The sequence below is a fragment of the Xiphophorus hellerii genome, chromosome 2 (genome assembly GCF_003331165.1).
Source record: "Xiphophorus hellerii strain 12219 chromosome 2, Xiphophorus_hellerii-4.1, whole genome shotgun sequence".
In the NCBI taxonomy this organism is placed as follows: domain Eukaryota; kingdom Metazoa; phylum Chordata; class Actinopteri; order Cyprinodontiformes; family Poeciliidae; genus Xiphophorus; species Xiphophorus hellerii.
In genome coordinates, this window is record NC_045673.1 from 854,310 (window position 1) to 878,454 (window position 24,145).

Genomic DNA, 24,145 nt, shown 5'->3' on the forward strand with positions numbered 1-24,145 from the left:
TGCTCTTTCTGCCCACTGATCCTTTGACAAGTGTCAGTTTCTTTGTTCGTTAGATTGCCGCTTTGTTCACCAGTTATTTGCTTTCCAACTCTGAGAATTTATTCATGAGAATTTGCGGGCCGTTGATTTTTATCATGTGAAGGGAAAAGAAAACTTGTTATGGAGGAGTTTGTGAAAGTGCCCATTGATTTTCAGCCACACAATCCAAATATTGGCGGTGCTGTTTGGGAAGAAAAGGACTGATCCTATCAGAAATAGGTGATTTATTCCTCGTCAGACGCAGAGGATAGGCTGTTTTAGAGGCCTGCTGGGATTTGTGTGTGTAATAAAGGCATTACTCTGGCAGAAAGAGAGGGAGATAAGGCGAGAGAGAGTCTGCTTTTTAAGCTGCCAATTGACCTTATCTTGTTCTGAGGAATCTACTGTGACTGGGGACGTTCAGCTGCTGATAAGCTAAGTGGATATTGTAAAAACTGAAATAAGTCAGTCTGTAAATAGCAGCAGATGTGAGGAGATGAACAGGTGTTCATCATCTTCTGTTCATTAGTTTTCCAATATGGCTGCCGGTAGTAAGGATCAGGCTCCCAACCTCTTACATCTCTCAGTCTGACGAAGCCTCCAGATATAAATTCACATGTTTGCACATGAAAATGCAATTACATTAAAATACATACCAGCACATATCCATGCATTCATACATACAGAGGTTGGACAATGAAACTGAAACACCTGGTTTTAGACCACAATAACTTATTAGTATGGTGTAGGGCCTCCTTTTGCGGCCAATACAGCGTCAATTCGTCTTGGGAATGACATATACAAGTCCTGCACAGTGGTCAGAGGGATTTTAAGCCATTCTTCTTGCAGGATAGTGGCCAGGTCACGACGTGAAGCTGGTGGAGGAAAATGTTTCCTGACTCGCTCCTCCAAAACACCCCAAAGTGGCTCAATAATATTTAGATCTGGTGACTGTGCAGGCCATGGGAGATGTTCAACTTCACTTTCATGTTCATCAAACCAATCTTTCACCAGTCTTGCTGTGTGTATTGCTGCATTGTCATCCTGATACACGGCACCTCCTTCAGGATACAATGTTTGAACCAGAATGGTTCGGTAGTCCTTGGCAGTGACGCGCCCATCTAGCACAAGTATGGGGCCAAGGGAATGCCATGATATGGCAGCCCAAACCATCACTGATCCACCCCCATGCTTCACTCTGGGCATGCAACAGTCTGGGTGGTACGCTTCTTTGGGGCTTCTCCACACCGTAACTCTCCCGGATGTGGGGAAAACAGTAAAGGTGGACTCATCAGAGAACAATACATGTTTCACATTGTCCACAGCCCAAGATTTGTGCTCCTTGCACCATTGAAACCGACGTTTGGCATTGGCACGAGTGACCAAAGGTTTGGCTATAGCAGCCCGGCCGTGTACATTGACCCTGTGGAGCTCCCGACGGACAGTTTTGGTGGAAACAGGAGAGTTGAGGTGCACATTTAATTCTGCCGTGATTTGGGCATATATATATATATATGTATATATACAGTATATAAATATATGTATATATTTCCTAAAAACAAAAACGAGCAACGCTTGGCCTGGCGGGGGGCTAGTAACTGGGGGAAGAAACCTTGCTTCAGCTTTAAGCATCAGAACCAGAACACTGGATAAAAATGCTCGTCTCTGGGTCAGACTGTGTTTCCAGAAGGTTCTGCTGCTGGGCTGAGATCCGGTCGGGCATCATCTGGTGATGTTTGTTCTGCTGCAGGTTGTCTGGCAGTAGAGACTCTCCTCTGCTCAAAGTGAGCTTCCTGCAGCAGAGCTCACTTTGAGAACTCTTAGTTTACTCTAGAATATTTTACAGATTATTCTAAAGCGCTGATTGTCTCGGCTGATTCACAAACTTTCAGTTGAATGTTTGTGTCGATGTCAAGCAGGTGATCATCCCACTGAGTAAACCCGGTTTGTCTTAAAACAATTTACTGTTAATTATGGATTACACAAACATTTTCTGGATTTCCAAACTGATTTATTTAGTCTCATGAGGAACATTTCACAATTCTGCTGGCAGCCAAAACCCTGATAAATGCCTTTGTTTGGACTAAACAACAGATATGGGAATGAAGGCTGGCAATGATCAATCTAAAGTCTAGAAAAGCAATTTAAAGAGAAACTAAAGTCCAAGTAAACTTTTCCATTTGGTTGTTAAATGACTGTAAAGGTCTGATTTATGAATCTGTTCCAGTTTTCCTCTGATGCACAGAAAGCAGAGCGTAAGTGAAAGATCTCATATCGAACGCTTCCTCTTACTGATTCTCATCTTTTAAATATGAAAAATATAATAAAATTATGCATTTCAAAAGATCAAATGTTGCATTTCTCATAATTTCTGTGGCTCTAAATCACCAAACAATAATATAGACATGAAACTTTAAAACAAAACACAAAGTTCTGATCACATTGTAGGATCACAATATTCAGAGCCAGTATGAACACATGAAACACAGGAGGCTTTGTGTTGCTACAGGCCTGAGATATTTCATGTCTGCCAGATATGAATAGATGTCTCAGAATGAGTTTGACATTTTTGAGTTGAATGGGTAATATTACATGAGTCATTAAACTAATGACAACGACCATCACAGAGGAAATGTTGCTTTTGTCATTTTCTCCTGACTTAAAAGCAGTCAGCTTCTTTCACGCACATTTTCATTCTTTAACGGATTTAATGTTTGAAATTATGATGATCAAAGGAAAAAGTGCAGAAGAGCAGAAACACCCAGCGCAGCGCCACAGCTCTAAATAAAACCTAACGGACAATAAAAGTAAAAATCTGACTAGTAGAATAATCTGATGTTTTGTAAAGATCGCTTTCGAAAAGTATTCAAACCCTGAGCTGTGTGGATTTGTTACATCAACAAAATTCACTTTATTTTGTCAGGACTGTAGAATTATAAAAAATACAAAACAATGGAAACAATTTCTGTTTTTTTAATCAAAAATATGCACATTTTATCCCCCTTTACTCTGAAACCCCTAAATAAAATGAAGTACCAAGCTGGTGTGATTCCATATGTTCATAACTTAATCCAAATCTAAAACAGTCAGAATCATTTACATAATTAGTTTTTATTGCTGCAGAATAATAAATAATAACACAGTTCACACATCGACCAACGACAGAAAACAGAGTAGATGGAAATCTGCTGCATTTTATTTTTGTGAATTTTGTCCTTTTTGACATTCTTTTAGTTTAATTAGCAGAACTATTTATTTAGTTTGAAGACAGGCAGGATAAATATCCAGTCCTGGACTCCAGAAGACGAGCCGTGGGAAGGGTTAGCCATCGCGGTCCAAACGGGCCGGCCTCCTCTTCAGGGCACCATCCTGAAAAAACATGAAGAAAACTCAGAAATAAATCCTAACTTTGTAAAAACTAAAGACAAGATGCAACCATTCCAGCTGAATTTAATGTGTGAATCCGTAATTCTTCTAAGTTCCTATATGTCGTCGTTGCTGCAGCGTATGCGGTTACCATGCCGACGGTAATAAAGAGGTTTAACTGGGCTGTGGTTCTGATGGATGTATGTTTCTTGTCCGTCTGTACTGGTGATTGTGGTTCCGTTCGCTCGTCTTTCTGCTGTTTCTCTGAACTTTCCTCCATCATTTATCTCTCTGCCTTCTCTAATCATACTGAGAGAGTTTTGGAAACTTTAACATTTTCTGGCTGCAGTGTTTCCACAGTGAGGACTTTATCATGTTAATATTTCCACGCAGCCCTGAAGGCCTCTCAGGGTGTCCCCCTCCGCCTGTGGACCATGAACCATGAAATATTCAGAGGTTGATTAAAACTGCCTTCACTTCAAAGGCCTTGATTCAAACAAAGTGCTCTTTTTTTAAGCTTAAAAATGTATAATTAATACTTTGACAGTTTTTTTGCACATTCACAGCTATGTAATTCAAAGTGTCCTGGCAACACGAGCAACGCTGTGAAACATGAATGACTGCAGGAAAACTCTGCAGGATGGAGGAGTTTTTCTTCTTCTCCTGCTCTAAAAGCGCCACGCTCTCGCTGCTGATTCCTCCGCCGCAGGAAGTTTAAACTGATGAACTCCATGACGGTGTTTGGTCTGAGCCTCTGCTGGGCGTCACTGATTCACCTGCAAGCAGAAGACGAAGCTGGAACTGAAACGCCAGTTAACTCAGGGCTAACTGAGGGCTAACTGATGGCTAACTGAGAGCTAACTGAGGGCTAACTGAGGGCTAACTGAGAGCTAACTGAGGGCTAACTGAGGGCTAACTGATGGCTAACTGAGAACTAACTGAGAGCTAACTGAGGGCTAACTAATGGCTAACTGAGGGCTAACTGATGGCTAACTGAGAACTAACTGAGAGCTAACTGAGGGCTAACTGAGGGCTAACTGAGGGCTAACTGAGAACTAACTGAGGGCTAACTGAGAACTAACTGAGGGCTAACTGATGGCTAACTGAGAACTAACTGAGAGCTAACTGAGGGCTAACTAATGGCTAACTGAGGGCTAACTGATGGCTAACTGAGAACTAACTGAGGGCTAACTGAGAACTAACTGAGGGCTAACTGATGGCTAACTGAGAGCTAACTGAGGGCTAACTAATGGCTAACTGAGGGCTAACTGATGGCTAACTGAGAACTAACTGAGGGCTAACTGAGGGCTAACTGATGGCTAACTGAGGACTTTGCTTACTAACTGACTGACAGCTGCTGATTGGTGTGGCTTGTTGACGATGTCAGATCCTGTCTTGGTTAAATGACCTCAGTCACTCTGCCCTGGGATTTCCTGCTCTGTCTGGACTTTTAGCTAACCAGTTTCTCTTTGTATTGAAATGCTGAGACGAGACATTTGGACCAAAAAGAACGAGGATGTTACCAAATTTAATCATCTTTGTGTAACGCAGTGATTACACTGTTATGATCATTTATAGTAGAAATCAAATTGTAACCAAATTTTGATGAACTGCTAATTCAAAAGCCTAAGAATTAGAAGGTTTCCTTTACAAACAAACCACCTTTATTGTCTTTGTCTAATTTTCTCTGATTATGTTGGATTTTTTAATAAACAATATTAATGAAGCATTTCCTGATGCTGACAGAGGTTTCTCCATTACTCTGCTCATGCAGCTCCTCTCATTCAGACACCAAACAATAGTTAGAACAAAATTAATTCTTACGTAAATCCCCACTGGTTTTGAAAAAGCTCATTTTAATGGTTTTGTCTTTGAATCTCCTAAATGCAGCGGTTGGAGTTTGGAAAGTAGAGTTTGGAGTTCCAGTTGCTGGAAATCTGCTGCTAGTAAAAAGCAAACTAAGCAAAACTCAGGAAAGGCCCATTTAGGCAAAGCAGAGCTGAAAACAGAAGCAGCAAACACACCAACTCCTCACCAACGGAAACATTTACAGTGAAGGAACAAACGGAGATCAGCTGGGCCACATGCTCAGAGATTTAATGTCAAACATTATTTTCCTATTAGGCTCAATTAGTGTGAGAATGAATGTTAATGAGATGTAAAGCAGAGAGGCAGCGAGGAAGGAAGGAGGCGCTCTGAGTGGTGGGGGGTGAGCTTGTTTACACAGGTAGAGGATGACCCGCAGCACCACAGGTCACCACCGTACCGGCGGTGGGGAGGCGTCTGAGCGCGCTCGTCTCTGTCACGCTGGCATTTAGCTCAAATAATAAAGCATAACTCAACTATACAGCATTAATGTTTATGAATCCGTAGAAAGTCTCAAACATCAACTAAAACTCCACCTGAAACCAGACGGCTTTGTCTAGGTTTCAACATTTGGTAAATTTTCTGGTGATTTTGCTGGTGTGCTGCAGAGCTCATTGTTTCATCGGCGCCTTGCAGATGAAACGGATCCGTCCTTTGATGGCACATCCAACGGGCTCCATACTCCACTCCATATTCTGTCAGTCAGCCAGAGTACAATGACAAGGAAACGGCTTAAAAAAGCCAAGAACCAAGAAGAATCAATCTCAAGTTCTGAAAGGAGTTGAAAAGGAAGGCGCTGTGAATTGACAGCTGTTTTAAAATTTAGATTTTTAGATATCCTGGCTTTCAAAGGAGCAGAGTACGGTCTCCTCAAAGCAGGGCTTTTTTGTTTGGGTGCCAAACAAAAAGTAACTCCGGGGATTTCTTTTTTCACCTGTATTTATTTATTTTTCATGCAGGAGAAAAATGTTGTGATTCTTTAGCAGATCATATCTATAACTTTTAAAGATCTGAGGCCTGCAGGTCTGGTTGGAGGAAGAAGCTCAAACATTGAAGAGATTTTACAAGTTTCGCATTGAGATGCTATTTTAGGCTAGCATAGCCTAGCTGACAGGCTAACTGCTATTAGAAGAAGCCGTGATGGCTTCTTCTAATAGCAGTTAGAAGAAGGTCTCTGGCCAGGATTTCAAAATAAGAAAGATTGTTGATGAACAAGTCTTACAAGTGTAGAGCCCAAATGAAGAGAAAAGGGAATATCTCCCAGTTCTTCTTAAAGAGGCAAAAACCAGGGCCAGACCAGGACCAGACAGAACCCTGCAGCAGTGACCAACCTGGAGAAGCCATGACTACTGTAGGACAGAGGCACAGTGACCAAAGTAATGAGGATTTTAACAGAGGTGTCTTTTATCAGATACTTGACTGTCTCACAGCTGAGCTTGAGAGGCGTTTTTCACAGAAGAATTGTGAGATAATGCTGGGGGTTCAGGCTCTAGTCCCAAAAAGCCCATTATTCTTGAAAGAGGAAACACTGTATGCTTTTGGACAGACATTTGAGTCAGATCTAGAAGATCTTAAACATGAGGTTCACCAAACCAGACGGCTTCTTCTGAGGAGAGAAAACGGTGGGTTAGAGAGACCCTCTACTTTACTTGACTTTGTTGTGTTCCTGGAACCTTATAAAGAGGTTTTTCATGAGCTGTTTAGACTTTGTAAGATTTCAGTTGTTATCCCAGTCAGTACTGCGTCCTGTGAGCGAAGTTTTTCTGCTCTAAAACTGATCAAAAACCACCTTAGAACAACTATGGCTGATGACAGGTTAAGTCATCTTGGCATTCTCAGTGTTGAGTCAAGGAGGGCACATACCCTCAACATGGATGACTTTGTAAAACATTTTGCTTCTTCCCACCAAAATCGGAGAATTATGCTCTCCTGAGTGTATCCTGGCTTTGAGTTTGCAGTATGTTGTTTCCATTGAAAGCTTATTTGACCATAGCAGTGTTTCTCAAACCTTTATAAATACCACCAGGATAATGCTGGTCAGCTCTGGTGGTATTGTCTTGCAGTTTACTATTTGGAGCCAGTTTTATTTATTTATTTTTGAGAATTTGTTTTTGGTCATATTCTGGGCTCTGAGTTTACATTTACATGTTCACTGTTCCATAGTGCCGTTTAACGTCTTGTTTGGTCATGGCAAATCTTTGTTAAATAAACCATTTTAATTTGAGTGTGTGTGAGAAAATATTTGTTTCCTTTCGTTCATCATTTGTATATGGACCCCTCTGATAAAGCCTTGCTCACCCTTTGGCCACCCCTTGAAAAAAAGTCTAGCTCCGCCATTGGTCTGGATTAAATATATCATTAGATATAACCAGCGATAGAGCAGGTAGAGATCTCTGGTTGGTATAAAATCAGGACGTGAAAAGCAAATAGTTCAGTTTTAGGCTGAAGTAAATGGATCCTCCAGAATAAGTTTCTCCATATTAATAATAAAAAAAATTAGCGTATTTTCTGGGTGTCTCATCTGAGCCTTTAATCTCTGAATATTTATTGCAGCTGCTTGCATTTGCTCTCGTTTGCTATACATTGATTCTAATGAAATCCAGATAATATCCACCAATCCCCTGTTTGGAAAGTAATCACATGCACTAGAAATGTGCTAGTGTAAGCATTACAGGGCATGTTTGGGTGGATTAGTATTAAAATTCATAACAGCGTGAGCAACAAATTGCTCCAAGCTTTTCATTTCGCCAGAACACTGAACAAACAATTCTCCTAATTGTTTGGTGTGTTTGCAGGATTTGCGCCTGATGCCCTGCAGGCTAACCTGCAGACTGAACGGTTTTATTGGGAACCTGGTTAATCTGACGTAGCTCTGCGGGTGGAACAGCTGCAGAACATTTGACCCCAGAACCAAGTCCTGTTTTTGAGATGAGACAATATATTAAAGCAACAGGCAACTGACTGGAGACTGCTGGTGGATGACAGCCTGGCCACCATGACATGCTAACAGCTCCACATCTGGGTGGTGGAGACAATATTCCACAGTAACATGACCTGGATGACATCATCAGCTGTTTGCAGCTGTGCTAATCCTCCTCCTTTGCTTTTGCTGCGCCTCTGAGTGGGCAGAGAGACGCTGGAGTTGTGGAAATAATGGTTTGAACTTCCTCTTCTCTCTGCATCCATGAAGCATCCTTTTCAAATCCGCTGGGATTTGGGGTCAAAGTTCAAGTATTATTTGAGCTTTTCAGATGCTAATCTTAGCAACTTTCTGAAAATAAAAAAAGTGAAGAATAAAAATCCTTCCAGCTGCTCAGCATCCGGAACCAGAGGGAATAATTGTTCAAACAGCAACGATTCAATCAGGAAACAGAAAAAAATCCAATCAGAACCAACAGAGCGCCGCCATGAGCCCAGCTTTGCAGCTACGCTAACGATTCCTCCTGAGATCCATCAGACCGACAGCAGCTAAACACAGGAAGTCACGTTCAGCGTTTGGTCTGCAGGAAAACAAGCTGAAGAAACAGATTCTCCAATCTGAAGGTTTCTTCATTTATAAGAGGAGGTGTGTGTGTGTGTGTGTGATTCTTATGAGCCTGAGGCCTGGACAGGTGAGTCCAGCTGTCTAAATCCCACACCTGTTTTCCGCCTGGCTGGACACTAATTTCCTGGGCTTTGGAGAACAGGACGTGCTGTGTGTGGGCTCTAGATAAAAGACTCTCACACACACACCCATACACCCACACACACACACACACACTCTGTGATTACACACTGAGCCACCTCCGCTCAGAGCAGACTAACTTGTTTCGGTAGAAAAGCCGTGCTCCAGAAAACACGGTGACCCTTCTGCTCTTCGCTGATCAAACCTGCTGGTCTGATTTTTTATCGGTGACGTTTTCAGCTGGAAGGAAACATGTTTATATGCACAACATAGTTTCACGTGTTGGGAATGAACCGAGTAATTTCAGTCATCAGTTTGGGTTAAACCAGAGACGAGGAGGAGAAGGATTGTTTTCTAAATAATTACATGCTTTAGATATTTTCTTTCCTTTTCACCGTTTCTTTTCTCCTCCTGCTGAACTTTCTTTTTAACTTCATAGACTTGTTTTGATCTCATTTTGTTGGTGGATCAGTCTTGTGTTCATGTTACGTTAGAAGCTGCCCTCCACCCTATCAGATACTCTCGTCCAGCCGCAGAGCTGGATAACCTGATTAGCTGCTGAGTGCCTGTTGCTGAGCAGCAGCCATTATGCTGCTAATTCAGCCTGTTTGCTGCTGCTGAGGCTGATGCAGCCACCGGCCGTTGGCACGAGGTCGGCTCATCTTTCAGCCGCTCACACATGAAGCACAAACATCACCACGTTATATTCCTACATGGCTGAATCTCGCCACCAAGGAGAGGAGCTGCCGAAACTGGAAATGAAGGCAGGGTTATTTATGTAGCAGAAAAAGTATTCCTCACAAAATTAAAGGAGAAAAATGAAGGTAACAACAAGTCCTTTGAAAAACCAAAGAAAGATGAAATATAATAAAACCTCTAAGCAGCAGATGAGTTGGACTTTCTGCACATCTCAGGTTTTCAGGGAGTTTGTTTCTGGATCTGAGGAGCAGAAACTGTTTTTACTTTATAACTGAATATGAAGCAATAAATGTTAGAAATGAGACGTGTGTCTAAAATAACCAAACCGTATAAAACTAATAACACAATAAATTCCAGTGGAAACAGTTTATTGTTCTGGTTTTCCTTCAAATTTTTGAGCAAAAACAATTATGTAAAATAAGTAGCTTTGTACACTTATTAAAAATGTTTAAATGAAGAACATAGAAAACTTGAAGATGAGGATGAACTTCAGCCCAGTTTTCCTTCAGGGGGAAGTGATGAACCAGGTGATGATGATGATGATGATGAATACTTTATTAATCCCCAAGGGGAAATTCAAAGTCCCAGCAGCTTAAGACATTACACACAACATACACTACAGTTCACACAATATATTACAAAAACACTAGATTACTAGATAAACACAATTACCAGATCAACATTACTAAGAGCTAAAAATACTAAAAAACACTAAAATATTAAGTGCTAAAGAGTGTGAAGGTGAAGTCTGCTGTGTCGATGGTGTGTGTGTGTGTGTGCGTGGGTATGTGTGTGTGTGCGCTTTATGCTTTGTGAGACTTTGTGTCACTTTCAGGGCCTTTCAAAGTTCACACACAGGATTATTTTTATCTACATGCCTGGCTAAAATATGGATATCCTGACCATTTGTTTTATCTTTTTACCTTCGGTTCACCTGCTGTTCTGTCTCTGCATCTCTTACTGACTTCCTGTTCATATAAATGTTTGAATAGGGGCTAAGATTTATATTAATATTAATATGCCTTCTGTAATTTGGTAGTCATAGAAAAATTCCTTTTGATGTAATGAAAACCATTTTGAATGTGTGACTCTGGGATTAGAGACATTAAAATGAAATCCACATCCCAGTAATCCAAGACAAGAATGTAATTTTCCTTTATGTGTTTTTAGTGAATTTATGCTGATTTGGGGTTTTTGAATCAATAACTGCTGCAGAGGAAAGTAAACTGGAGAACAAAAATCAAGATTGGGACACGAGAGAATCAGCAAGTAGACGAGGAGATATGAAAAATTAATGTACAGTCTGCATTTAAAACACAAATGTACTAAACATGCTGCGAAACAGAGCAATAAAGCCGTCATATGTTGTAAATTATAAAAAGACTGAGGCAAATATAAAATACTTTCAAGGTTTTCAGCTTCACATGGGCTCTCAGAAATCATTGTCATCGCCTCCAGAGAAACAGAGAAAAATGTTCTACAATGTAGAGTGGCAACAACTTTATCAGATGTTTCAATTCAGATAGTATACTTGAAGCAAACTCTTGAGCCTTCATTCTCTATTTTATGACTTCATGCTTTTCAGCTGCAGTTTTTCTTCCTCATGTTTCCCAGATGAAGAGGAGAGGATGAGGAGCAGAAAACCTGATGGAAAGACGCAGAAGGCTCCAAGTTTAGGTCCTAAAATATGAACTAACTACAGTTAGCCGATTTAGCTTAGCATAAGAGCATGATGCCATCGAGTTAGCTTAGCATAAGAGCAGAATGTCAGCTAGGGTGACCAAAAGTCCTCTTTCCTCAGACATGTCCACATATTTTAATATTTGGACATTAAAATACTGTATGTCCAAATATATTAATGCAGCATATTTGAATGCTGCTGTGAGACTACTGGATTTTATTATTATTATTATTATTATTATTATTATTATTATTATTATCGTATTTTCCGGACTATAAGCCGTTACTTTTCTCCCACGTTTTGAACCAGGCGGCTTGTAGCTGGTGCAACTTTTCTGTGGATTTTTCTTCAGCCACCAGGGGGCTCTTTAGCAGGAAGGGAATCATTGGAAGTCAAAATTAGAAATCAAAGAAGAAAGTGCTGATTTTCATTTAGAACAAGCTCATGCTAGCAGCAGGAACGAGAAGAAATGTTTTCAAACTCATCCCCCTCATCATGGGAACCACAGGAAGAAAAAGATGCAGCTTTTAAGTTGAAGGCTGTGGATCGTGGATCTGGCCGTACAGGAGGGACATGGAGCCGCTGCGTGTAAGCGCTGCGTGAACGGATCCACGGTTTGGGCTGCGTCCTAATAAATCCAGCAGATTTATTAGGACACTCCCTCTGCTGTGTCCTTGTGGAAAACCGAGAGCGGCAGAGAGACCAGCGGCTTGTAGCCCGGTGCGGCTAATATATGTACGTTTCCAGTTTATAAAAACATTTATTTTACTTTAAAAATGGAAAATACGGTAAATAATTTCAGCTGGATGCAGCAGATGGGTGCCGATTTGCCCAGGTTAAGGTAAAAGGTGAGCTGTTGCAGGTTAATTTTCTAAATCACAGAAGAGAAATTATGCACTAATATGAACGTTTGAGGCCGTAACAATAGCTGGTAATATGCTGAGAAGGAAGTATTTATCATTATTTACTAAGATCATATCTGTTTTTTATGTCTCCCCTCACATTTGATGGAGTGTTAAAGCGACTGCAACGCCTTCATTGATTCTCTGCCTCAGTTAAACTTCCCAGAATGCTTTGCTGCATCACCACACACATTAAAAATGCTGTTTTATTAAAGTGTTAAAACACCTTACAGTAATATGGGATTTAAATCTCATTGGAAGAGAACAAAGTGCTGAACGGCTGGTGGATTAAGTGACACTGAAATCTTTGGCTCTAAGTTTGTGAGCATTGTTAGATTCTCTGAATAAAGCTTTGATTCAGCCCAAAGGTTATTAAAGATATTTTTATAAAACTACTTCAGCTTTAGTACCATAAAGTTTTGCTTTCCTTTCTGAAACTCTTGTGGTGAGCAGGAAACTGGGAGTTCCTGTGGAAACAGCTGGGAGAGCCTGAGTTTGGGGGAGCCGGTACTGGCAGCTGCGCCGCATCTTGAGGGCCTGAATCCACAGCTTCATTTTATCACAGTGGAAGAATTTGAGTGTTTGAAGCTGGATGCAGCAGATGGGCGCAGGATTAACAGCCTCCTCTCCCACAGGGTGTTTCCAAGAAGAGCTGATTAGACGAGTAGGGAAGAAAAAGTGTTTTCAGAAACTGAGAGGAAAAACTCCTCACCGATTTCCCTGGGAGACGGAGAGATTTTCACACTGTGACTTCAAATTATGAACATGTGTCGTAAAAAAATAATATTCACCGCATACAGTGAATGCTGCAGGTGCTACAAAGGTAACTTTCCAACAGTCGAAGGTTAAGCTGTTCACAGTCTGGAAATATAAGAACAAAGAGATAAATGACAAACAATGTAATGAATTAATGATAATTAATAATTACCAGATTAGTAAAACATAAAATGATCATGAACAAACAATTTCCAACATTTATTGAACAGGTCAGGTGAGAAAAACCCTGAGAAGCTTGAGATTAGCAAAGTAGATGATTCATTGTGGGGATTACGCCTCCCGTTAGAAATTAATCTGGATTATCAAAATAAACTGAATCAAATCTGCCTGCAGTAAAAAACCAACAACCCAAATATTCTGGATGTGAAATCTTCTACAGCCGATGTTCACGCTAACATTCATGCTAACATTCACGCTAACATTCATGCTAACATTCACGCTAACATTCAAGCTAACATTCACGCTAACATTCACGCTAACATTCATGCTAACATTCATGCTAACATTCACACTAACATTGACACTAACATTCATGCTAACATTCATGCTAACATTGACGCTAACATTCATGCTAACATTGACACTAACATTAATCTTTATGTTTACCATTCACTGCTAATATTCACAGCTAACATTAATCACTAAGAGTCATGGCTAATGTTCACACTAACATTCATTGCTAATGTTCACTGCTAACATTCAGCGCTAACAGTCGGTTAGCACAAAATATCAACCTTAGTTCCCAGTAATGATGAGGTTTTCTCAGGCTTCAGGCTGCAGTGGGTTTGGACTGATTGTGTTTGTTTCCTTTTTCTCTGTGGATCACTGAAGCTTCTCCATATTTTGCAGTCGCATATTTTTCAGCTCGTCCTGCTGCACCATCTCAGAAGTTGCTGATCTTGAAGTTAGAAGGAAGTAGTCCAGGAAAAGTACATCTATATGGGGAATAAGGGAGAAAGTTTGCATTTTATATCAGCAGCGGCGTGAAGGAAGTCGGGATTAAACATGAAGCAACAACCTGAGGTCTGTGTTGCATAGTGGAAACTGGAGCCTATCGGCGCTATCAAGGGCTTACAAATCCTGCCTTTATCAGAAATGAGTAACTGAATAATAATTATCACTTCAACTAATTCATATATTTTAACTTGTGGATTTCTTATTGTTTTTGACCATCAGGCTGAATTATTTCAGTGTAGAAAAGGTTACCAGGAAGCCACTGAAGGCACAAACAGACCTGTGGCGAAGAGATGATTATGAGCCTCATGTGACCGACAGATAAACTCTTCAGTTTCAGCAGCCGATGGAGAACGATGGAGGAAGTAAAGCTGCATGTTTGGGTTTTATCCTACTGGAAAAAATATTAACGTTTTCTGTCATTTTTCCTTCCTGACTCGAGGTTTATTTGGACAGCAAGAGGTGGGTGTCACAGAAAGAGGTTGGCAGTCGTGTTAATACTCATAAGACCTGAGATATTTCTGGTGACAGGCTGCTTTCTGTCCCCAGAAAACCAGGATGTCGAGTTTTTTTCTGCTGAAGTCAATTAGCAGCTAGCTGTTGATGAATTTGTGTGAAGCTAATCAGCAGCAAACACTGAACGAATGAGGGAAGTGAGGCTCTTTCTTCATTCCGAGCTGAAAGAGAGACTCAGCTCACTGAGGGAACACATCTGTTGATAAATTGATGAGGACGATGCTGCCTTCGGCCTCTGACTCGGAGAGGTTGATGTCTGCTGCGGCTCTGACTCTTCTAGATTAACCAAAATATAAAACCCAAAATAGAAACTTAGATTTTCATTTTTAAATTTAATTGAATCATTTCATTGATTTAACAGCTTTTAATTACACTGTAATCAATTCCATACTGTTCAACAATAGGATGGCAAGAAAAACAAACTATCATTTCCTCTCTGTGTGAACAGCTCAGTGTTAAACTGTGGAAGGATTTGAACCTCAGTAAACTTAAAGTTTTGTGTCTTTATTCAGATTTTTGTTGTTTTTCTGCTGGACTCATTAAAGCTGCAGTTTCTGCTTTCAGCCGTTTGTTTTATCTAAATGACATAAATCGCTGACATTATTTTTACATTATAAACTTTACATCATGTTACCACATCGTAGTCTACCAAATGTGGCAACTTTGCCCGTTTCATCAACCACAGCTGCAATCCTAACTGTTATGCTAGGATAGATTACATTTCATTCATCGAAATGTAATCTCTGAAATCTCTCTGACCTGAACTGTTCTTTATTTAATTCCTGTTTTAAATGGAACAAAATTTCCACCCGCTGTGGTTGTAGGATCAAATTATAGAGTTATAAAATACCACAACAAAAGCATAACATTTTCCACTCTAAATTAGAGATTATGCAGAGAAACTTTGGAGGAAAACAAGAAGACAGAAGGAAGAATCTCATTTTCTTTTTCCCGTCTTTAATTTTGCTTATTATGTTCAAATTTGTGCAGCTTTGGCCTCAGGTGTCTCTTTAGATTGAAGTAAATAAAAAATGGATTCCAGAAGTCATTGAAAGCAGATTTATTACTATTGTGAGTAAATGTTCTTCTTCTTTTCAATGCTCATCATCCTTCGAGGTTAGTCTGCTGATTAACATGTAAATAGTTTGATGTCCTGATATTGGAGCGGACGCTGATAATAATTGGACGTTTGTCGACTTTTGAGCAAACATGGCGGTGGAGCAACTGCAAAGAGGACGGGATTTAAAACACGTTATTACTGCAACAGGAAGACCTTTGGGATCAAATTAGGTCTATAAACTTTTAGATTGACTCACTGCTGTTAGCGGATGTTGCTTGTGCGTCTGGTTTATGGGCGTACCAGAAACATGAAAACTAAAGTAGGTTAGAACCTATGTAATTAATTAAAACTAACACATTAAAGTTCTGGCTGTAATAATTTAAATTAAGCAAAAATACATTTATTTAAATGGATTTGATTGAAGTTGAATGTCAGTATTTATACATCTGAGAGATTTACCATTGTGTGTTTTATTTGATTTTCATCATATTTTGCGGCTCCAGTTGATTCTGAAAGTGTTTCAGAGATTTGGTTTGGTTGTGAGGAGGGTCGGTGTGTCGGGTCAGAACCCGGGTTTCAGCTCACAGAGGCTCGGAGCCGTCGGCCGCTCTGCACCATAAAGTGACTGCAGAGCGGTTTAGTTGGAATCTAAAGGAGTCGGCAGGAAGGCAGAAAACCTTTCAGTCCATCAGAGCCGGTCCATCGGCTCAGGAGGAGACGGACTCTGAGTGAATGTGAAATGAGACGCAGGTCCAGGAAGGCAGCAGAGGTCCCTCCAGATGCATGACTTCTTCTTTTCATCCTGTTCCTGCCTTTGTTTCAGGCTGTGATGAAGCCGCCTCGTCGTCTCCACCTTCGCAGCAGCGAAGCGAGCGCTCAGTGTCCTCAGATCACGCCTCCATCGTTTAGCCCTCGGTGACTTTCTGCCACATTTCTTTCAGGGACTTTTAGATTATTCTGGAATGAAAGAAAAGAAAGAATGTTTGGATTTTAAAATGACAGAAATCGTGGATGATTGAGAAGCTTTTTAAAGAGCGCTGATGTTTTTATTTGGATATGGCAAAGATTATTTCCAAATGATACTTTAACCTGATAAATGAGCCTCAGTGCAACACGTTGTAATGAATTGAATATGACTGTAAACCAGAGTGGAGGTATTTCCTTCAGTGAAACAGATCCACTCATTTTGTCTCTAAATGAGTCAAAGGTCAAAAATCTGAAACTATCATCAAAGATACATAAAATAAATGAAAGTCCTTACTTCAGTCAACAAACGTACTGACCTTAATAAAAGTTATTAAGTACTTAGATGAACATTAGCTGCATATTTGTAAATTATATTATGTTACAAACATGTATTCACACAATCTTATAGGAGAAAAAATATATGAAAGAAATTTACATTTCTGTTACAAAAACATAAGTTAAAACATACATACCAACATCATCTCTGGTTGCCTGAAAAGTGTTTCATGTAATTTCTGCATAACATTTCCACAGAGTTACACTAATAATGGCAGGAATGACTTTTTACGTAATCTGTTTGTGTGCAGGTTGTTTTTTATGTCCTTTGAATTTCCCATTAAACTGCATAAAGCAGGGGTGTCAAACTCATTTTGGTTTAGGGGCCGCATACAGCTTAATCTGATCTCAAGGGGGCCACACAAGTAAACTCATTGCAAGATTAAATAGAACTGGTAAAAGTGCACTTGTTGATTTTTATATTAAACAAATTTCACTTTTACAAAATATATTATGAAAAAGCTCAGAGTTTTTAAGAAAAGCATGTGCAATTTCAACAATACTTTTACATTTATGTAAGTGCATTATGCATAATAACTGATCACAGTGATTGTACAATGTTGCAAAACATTTATTCACAGTTTTTGGAACTTAAAAACACTGTCCTGCATGACATAATACATCAAACAGATAATAAAATAGAATAGAATAGAATAGAATAGAAGTACTTTATTCATCCCAGGAGGGAAATTACTTTGCAGTTACAGCATAGAGACAAGACACAATAACAACTACCACTGAGTAGTAGTTGTAGATAAAATAAAAATTAAAAATAAAATGCTATAAATTGTAAAAATATGAAATGCTGTTAATATAAAAAGCAACTTAAGAGCAGTCCTTGCAAAGATTTAAAAAAAAATGCAGATATGTACAGTACAGACCAAAAGTTTGGACACACAGTTGTGTCCAAACTTTTGGTCTGTACTGTATATGTAAATATATGTACAGCAAGTGTGCCACAGTGCAGTTGTGCAAAATCGGACTGATTAGTGCAGAACAATGATTTAGCTTTTATTGTACAGTGAGATGGCCTGTGGCAGGAAGGATTTCCTGTATCTGTCCCTACGACAGCGGAGCTGGAGCAGCCTATGTGAGAAGGTGCTCCGCTGTCTGTCCACTATGTGGTGGAGAGGGTGCTGCTTATTGTCCATAATAGACAGAACCTTCTTCAGTGTCCTCCTCTCCACCACAGTTTCCAGGGACTCCAGCCTTAGTCCCAGTACAGAGCCAGCTTTCCTGATGATTTTGTCCAGTCTATTAGAGTCGCTGGCTCTGATGCTGCTTCCCCAACACACAGCAGCAAAGAAGATGGCGCCGGCAACAACACTGTGATAAAAGGTCTCCAACATCTTGCTGCACACATTGAAGGATCTCAGCTTCCTTAAAAAATAGAGTCTGCTCATCCCCTTCCTGCACACAGCGTCAGTGTTAGATGCCCAGTCCAGTCTGTTGCCGATTACAACTCCCAGGTATTTGTAATCCTCCACCTCCTCCACCACTTCCCCTTTGACCTTCAGTGGCCGTGAAGGTATCTTCTTCCTTCTGAAGTCAATCACCATCTCTCTGGTCTTACTAATGTTGAGCCTCAGGTGATTCTGCTCAGACCACTCCACAAAGCCGTCCACCAGTGTCCTGTACTCCCCCTCCCCTCCATCCCCTATACACCCGACAACCGCTGAGTCATCAGAAAACTTCTGTAGGTGACATGACTCAGAGTTGTACTGGAAATCAGTGGTGTACAGGGTGAAGAGAAAGGGAGAAAGCACAGTTCCCTGTGGAGCTCCTACGTCACTGACCACCACATCAGACAGGACACTGCCCAGACGGACAAACTGTGGCCTGCCTGTCAAGTAGTCAGTAACCCAGGAGATCACTGAGTCGTCGACACCCATCCTCCGCAGCTTCTCACCCAGCAGCAGAGGCTGGATGGTGTTGAAGGCACTGGAGAAATCAAAGAATGTGATTCTCACAGTGTCTCCTCCACCATCCAGGTGCGAAAGTGCTCGTTGCAGCAGGAAGGTGACGGCACTCCTAAGTGGGGCTGGTAGGCAAATTGCAGGGGGTCTAGAAACATCCTCACCTGAGGCCTCAGCTGGGCCAGGACCAGTCTCTCCATGACCTTCATCACATGAGATGTGAGAGCAACTGGTCTGTAGTCCTCTGGGTCGGATGGCCTTGGCTTCTTGGGAACAGGAACCACATGTGATGTCTTCCACCGCAGCGGGACTCTCTCCAGCCTCAAGCTCAGGTTGTACATGTGTGCCAGTACCGGGGCCAGCTGGCCGGAGCAGGTCTTCAGGATCCGTGGTGTAATGCCATCAGGTCCTGCAGCCTTCCCCTGGTGTAATCGCTCCAACTGTCTCTTAACCTGGCCTGTAGTCACCGTTAGCTGGGGGTAGGTGTTGTTGTTTGCAGTGGAGATGGGGGAGGAAAGGGGGGATGGGGGGCTGAAGGAGAGGTGGTGTGCAGGAGAATGCCGGTAGGTGGTTTGAACAACTTGGGGCAGTGTGGATGTGTGGGGGGATGGTGGTGGTATGGGAGTAGCAGGAGGTGAGCTAAACCTGTTGAAAAACTGGTTAAACTGGTTTGCTCTATCCAGGCTCCCAGATGTCTGTGTGTCTTTCCCCTTCAACCCAGTGATTTGCTTCATTCCTTTCCACACATCTCTCACACTGTTCTGCTCGAGTTTGGACTCAAGCTTCCTCCTGTAGTTGTCCTTGCATGTCCTCAGTGTCTCTCTGAGTTCACGCAGGACTCTCCTCTGCTCCTCCTTATCTCCAGACCTGAAAGCCATCTTCTTTTTGTTTAGAAGTGCCTTCAGGTCACTGGTAATCCAGGGTTTGTTGTTGGAGAAGCAGCGCACGGTCCGGGCTGGCATGACAGTGTCCTCACAGAATCTGATGTATTCCGTGATGCAGTCAGACATGTTGTCGATGTCCTCCCCATGAGGCCCACAGAGCACATCCCAGTCTGTCGACCCAAAGCAGTCCTGCAGTGCCTCAGCTGCCTCCTGTGTCCACCTCCTCACCGTCCTGATGCTCACAGGCTGCCTACTCACTCGAGGGACATACTTGGGAGTCATCCTTACCAAGATGTGGTCCGACCTGCCAAGGGGGGGCAGGGCTGTGGCGCTGTATGCATCTTTGGCATTAGCATACAGGAGATCCAGCATTTTGTTTTCCCTGGTGGGACAGTCAACATACTGCTGGAAGTTGTGTAGAGTTTTGTCCAATGAGGCATGGTTAAAGGTGTTGAGTCTGGAGTTTGGCTGCGGAAGAGCTGATGACGTCACAGGCCACCGCTGCATCAGCTGATGGGGGAATGTAAACAGCGATCAAAATGGCGGACGTAAACTCCCTCGGTAAATAATACGGCCGCATTCCCACAGCCAGAAGTTCAATGTCCGGGCTACAAATCTGTTCCTTCACGTTAACATGACCGGGATTACACCACCTCTCACTCACATAAAGTGCAATCCCGCCGCCCTTCTTCTTCCGACTCTTGGAAAAGTCCCTGTCCCCCCGCACCAAGGAAAATCCAGGGACCTCCACGCTGTAGTCCGGAATAAGCGAGTGCAGCCAGGTCTCCGTGAAGCAGAGGATACTGCACTCCCTGTACTTCTTCTGGGTCCTAACCAGCGCCGTGAGTTCGTCTGTCTTATTCCCCAGAGACCTCACGTTCCCCACAATAATCGGTACCGCTGGTTTGTGCCGTCTCCTCTTTTCCCTCCGTTTAACTCCAGACCTGCAGCCCCGGCGTCTCCTCCGTAGCTCCTCTGGGACCACAGGCCTGTCTACTGGCAGCAGCGGAGGCTTACACAGCGCAATCAGCTGTTCACGCGCGTAAACAATGCCGCTACTCCGTTCGGCGAGGTTCTCCGTAACAAAGAGTAGAAAAAGTAGCAGAAGAACGCAGAGAACAGCGACAGAACCACATCCAGCCATTATGGAAAGCTTAACTGATGATCTATGGGTTCTTTAAGCACGGATCCTTAATCGGTTACAGCAAATATACACAGATTAACACACACAACGGGAGCTGCGTCTGCAAGCAGCCAGCTGTGCCGGCGCCAAAATTATCAAATTAATTAATGATTTAAAATCAATTTTCCACATCTGGGAATCAATTTGAACAAATTGTCTGGCTTCACACATTTGAAATCTTAAGTGTCAGCTGCTTTAAACAGATATTTGATTAAGTACATTTGTCACCTTTCTTGTTGATGCATAAAATGTATACATATAGAAAAACTTACATACATAACATATATTGCATGCATGAGAAATATTTTACTCAACAAAACTCTTTTGTTGTAAATCTGTGACTGACTAGCACTAACTTTAACAGAATTAATTCAGCAAATATTCAAAGCTGTAATTTTTAATAGTGCAACGTTGACAGTAACATTCCATAGGATTTAGTTTTACTCAGTTTTTGCCCCTGAAACTTGGCATCTTTTAGCCTGGACAGGTACATCAATATCAGGCATCATGTCCTGAGCAGCAGCCAGTTTCAGAGTCTCATTTAAGTGCTTATGTGTGAGCTTTGAGCGCAGCTTTGTTTTATTTATATTCATTAGTGAGAAAATTTGCTCACAAAGGTAGGTAGTCCCAAACATGGACAACATTTTCACAGCCAGTGCTGTCAGTTTAGGATATCCTGGTAGGAGATACTTGTAAAATGTGTCCAAGCCAACTGATGCAAATTTGTCCTTCAATTCCACATCACACTGCAAATCAATGATTTCAAGTTGCATGTCAACGGGAACATCAGAAGCTCTTACTGTGAATGGTGAGCAAAAAACTGAGAATTCTGTCTCGAGTTCGCTAAATACCTGAAATCTTTTCTCAAACTCACTCAGCAACCTTGAAGTCGTATCTTTGTACCGTTTCACATCACGGTTAACGCTTGCTGCGCACACATCTCTTAGACAGGGAAGATGAGCAGGGTCCCCGCTTGCCATCTGCGTCTCCCATAACGTCAGCTTTGACTTGAATGCACATATGGCGTCATAATACTGTGTTACAATTTTTTTGCGTCCTTGCAACATTTTGTTCAGATTATTCAAGTGTCCTGTGATATCAACCATAAATGCAAGGCCCTGCAGCCATAGCGGGCTTTGTAATTCCTGAACAGGTTTACCTTTCTTCTCCATGAACTGTCCAATTTCCCCATGTAGATCAAAGAAGCGCTTCAGCACAGCACCTCTACTTAACCATCTAACTTCAGTGTGGTATGGTAGACCATGGGCAATGCTGCATTCACTGAGAAGGCTGTCAAACTGACGATGATTGAGAGCTCTGCCTCGGATGAAATTAACAGTTCAGACAACCACCTCCATGACGTGATCCATTTTTAACGACTTGCAGCAAAATGCCTCCTGATGCAAAATACAATGAAGTGTCCAAAACTCACCCCCTTTATTTGCAGCTTGTACTTTCTCTCTGAACTTTGTAACAACACCTGTCTTTTTTCCCAATCATTGACGGCGCGCCATCAGTAGCCAGGCTTACGGCGCGGGACCAGTCCACCCCGACTCTGTCCAGCGCTCCAACAACGGAGCGGAAAATGTCTTCAGCTGTCGTGGTGTCGGTCATGGGCACCGACTCAAGAAACTCCTCTGCGACAGTCAACGTCTCGTCAACTCCACGAACGAATATGGCCAGTTGAGAGACGTCCGCAATATCAGTACTCTCATCAATTGCAACAGAAAATGCGAGAAATGACTCCGTTTTGCGTTTGAGTCGGTTGTCCAAATCTGCCGATAGTTCCGAAATTCTGTCTGCCACGGTATTTTCTCCTCAAGCTAATATTGGCAAAAGCTTGTCGCTTCTCAGGACACACAATTTCGGCAGCCTTCAGCATGCAGTTCTTGACGAACAGTAAGGCTTTGATGCTAACGCTATTTGGCTAGCAGTTAGCTAGCTGGCTTTCACCGCAGCATCACTGGCCTCTGGACTCCGGGTGAAAACAGATTGCCGTTTCCTCAGACCCGTCAACATTTCATTTATCTTCTGTTTTCTCAGTTCTCCGTTAAAGTGCTTGTATTTTTCGCCATGCTGAGTTTCATAGTGGCGCCGAATATTGTATTCCTTAAGCACCGAAACCTGCTGCAGGCACACAAGGCGCACGGGTTTTCCATTCACCTCCGTGAACAAATAAGAAGAAGTCCATTTTTCTTGAAAAATCCGACACTCTGTGTCTACCTTTCTCTTTTTTGACAAAGACATTTCGCTGATGAGGCTGCCAGGGCCAAAGTAAAAAGCTGGTAAAGCAATTTACAGGACCTGAAGCTCAGTGCTGCCATCTGCTGTTAGTTCCGATGCAGTGTTGCATCATGTTGTCCACTCTGAATAAAACACAGCGCCCCTCGTGGATAATATAGGAATTGCAGATTTTAAATTAAACGAAGTACATGTTTTTTCAATAATCATTGTTGAATAATAATAATGCATTTAGCCACCGGGCCGGACTAAATCGTTCAGCGGGCCGGTTCCGGCCCGCGGGCCGTACGTTTGACACCCCTGGCATAAAGCATCAAAACAAAATTACATTTAAACATATTTCCTATTGTAAATATTATATAAACAGCCATTTTGTTTCAGAGTCAGGTTGTTTCAGCTGGACTGAAGGGAGAAAAGGCTCTTCTGTAAAGGTCGCTGATCCCTGACCCAGTGAAACCAGTGAAACCAGTGGACTCTGTAAAGAACATGGCTCTTTAGATCAGTAACAATGGAGAAGGGACAGGAAGTAACCAGACATTTTCTGCACCCCAGTACTTGATAGACCATGTTTTTTATTAAAGTATTGATGATGCTGTTGGTGAAAATGTTTCAGACTGCAGCAGGATTTATTCAGACTGCAGCAGTGAGTGAAAAAATATCTGAAAATCTCAATTTAAACCTGATGACAGGCAGAACTCCTCAACCATAAGGCTAATTTTATCTCACTTCACAAACAGGAAACTATAGACGTATAGTTTGATATAATAGAGCAGAATGATGCTGCAGTTGTTGATGTTCGATATTCTCACATCAACTTCTGAACTTCTGAGACGACAAATGAAGGAAAAATCCTAGAAACATCGAACAAAGACGTCTCACCTCTAACTGCCACCAATCCACCGTGACCAGGGCCAATCTTCTCCAATTCCTTCTGCATTCAGGGACTCATTTCCCTCCAAATTAAATCACCATCTCTTCCCACACACACACACACACACACACACAGAGAAGCGGCTAATTTTCACCTTCAGAAAGAATTTTCCACGAGCCATAACGAAGGTAATATAGCATCGTGATTTTGCTAACAGGCAGCTGATGAGCCGTGTGAGGAATACG

General features: G+C 41.8%; 1 protein-coding gene across 4 annotated transcripts in view; it reads left to right on the forward strand.

Moving 5' to 3' along the window:
• The window catches only part of cdh13 (cadherin 13, H-cadherin (heart)), a 310,128-nt gene that overhangs the window by 151,200 nt on the left and 134,783 nt on the right, over nucleotides 1-24,145 (forward strand). The window lies entirely within an intron of this gene.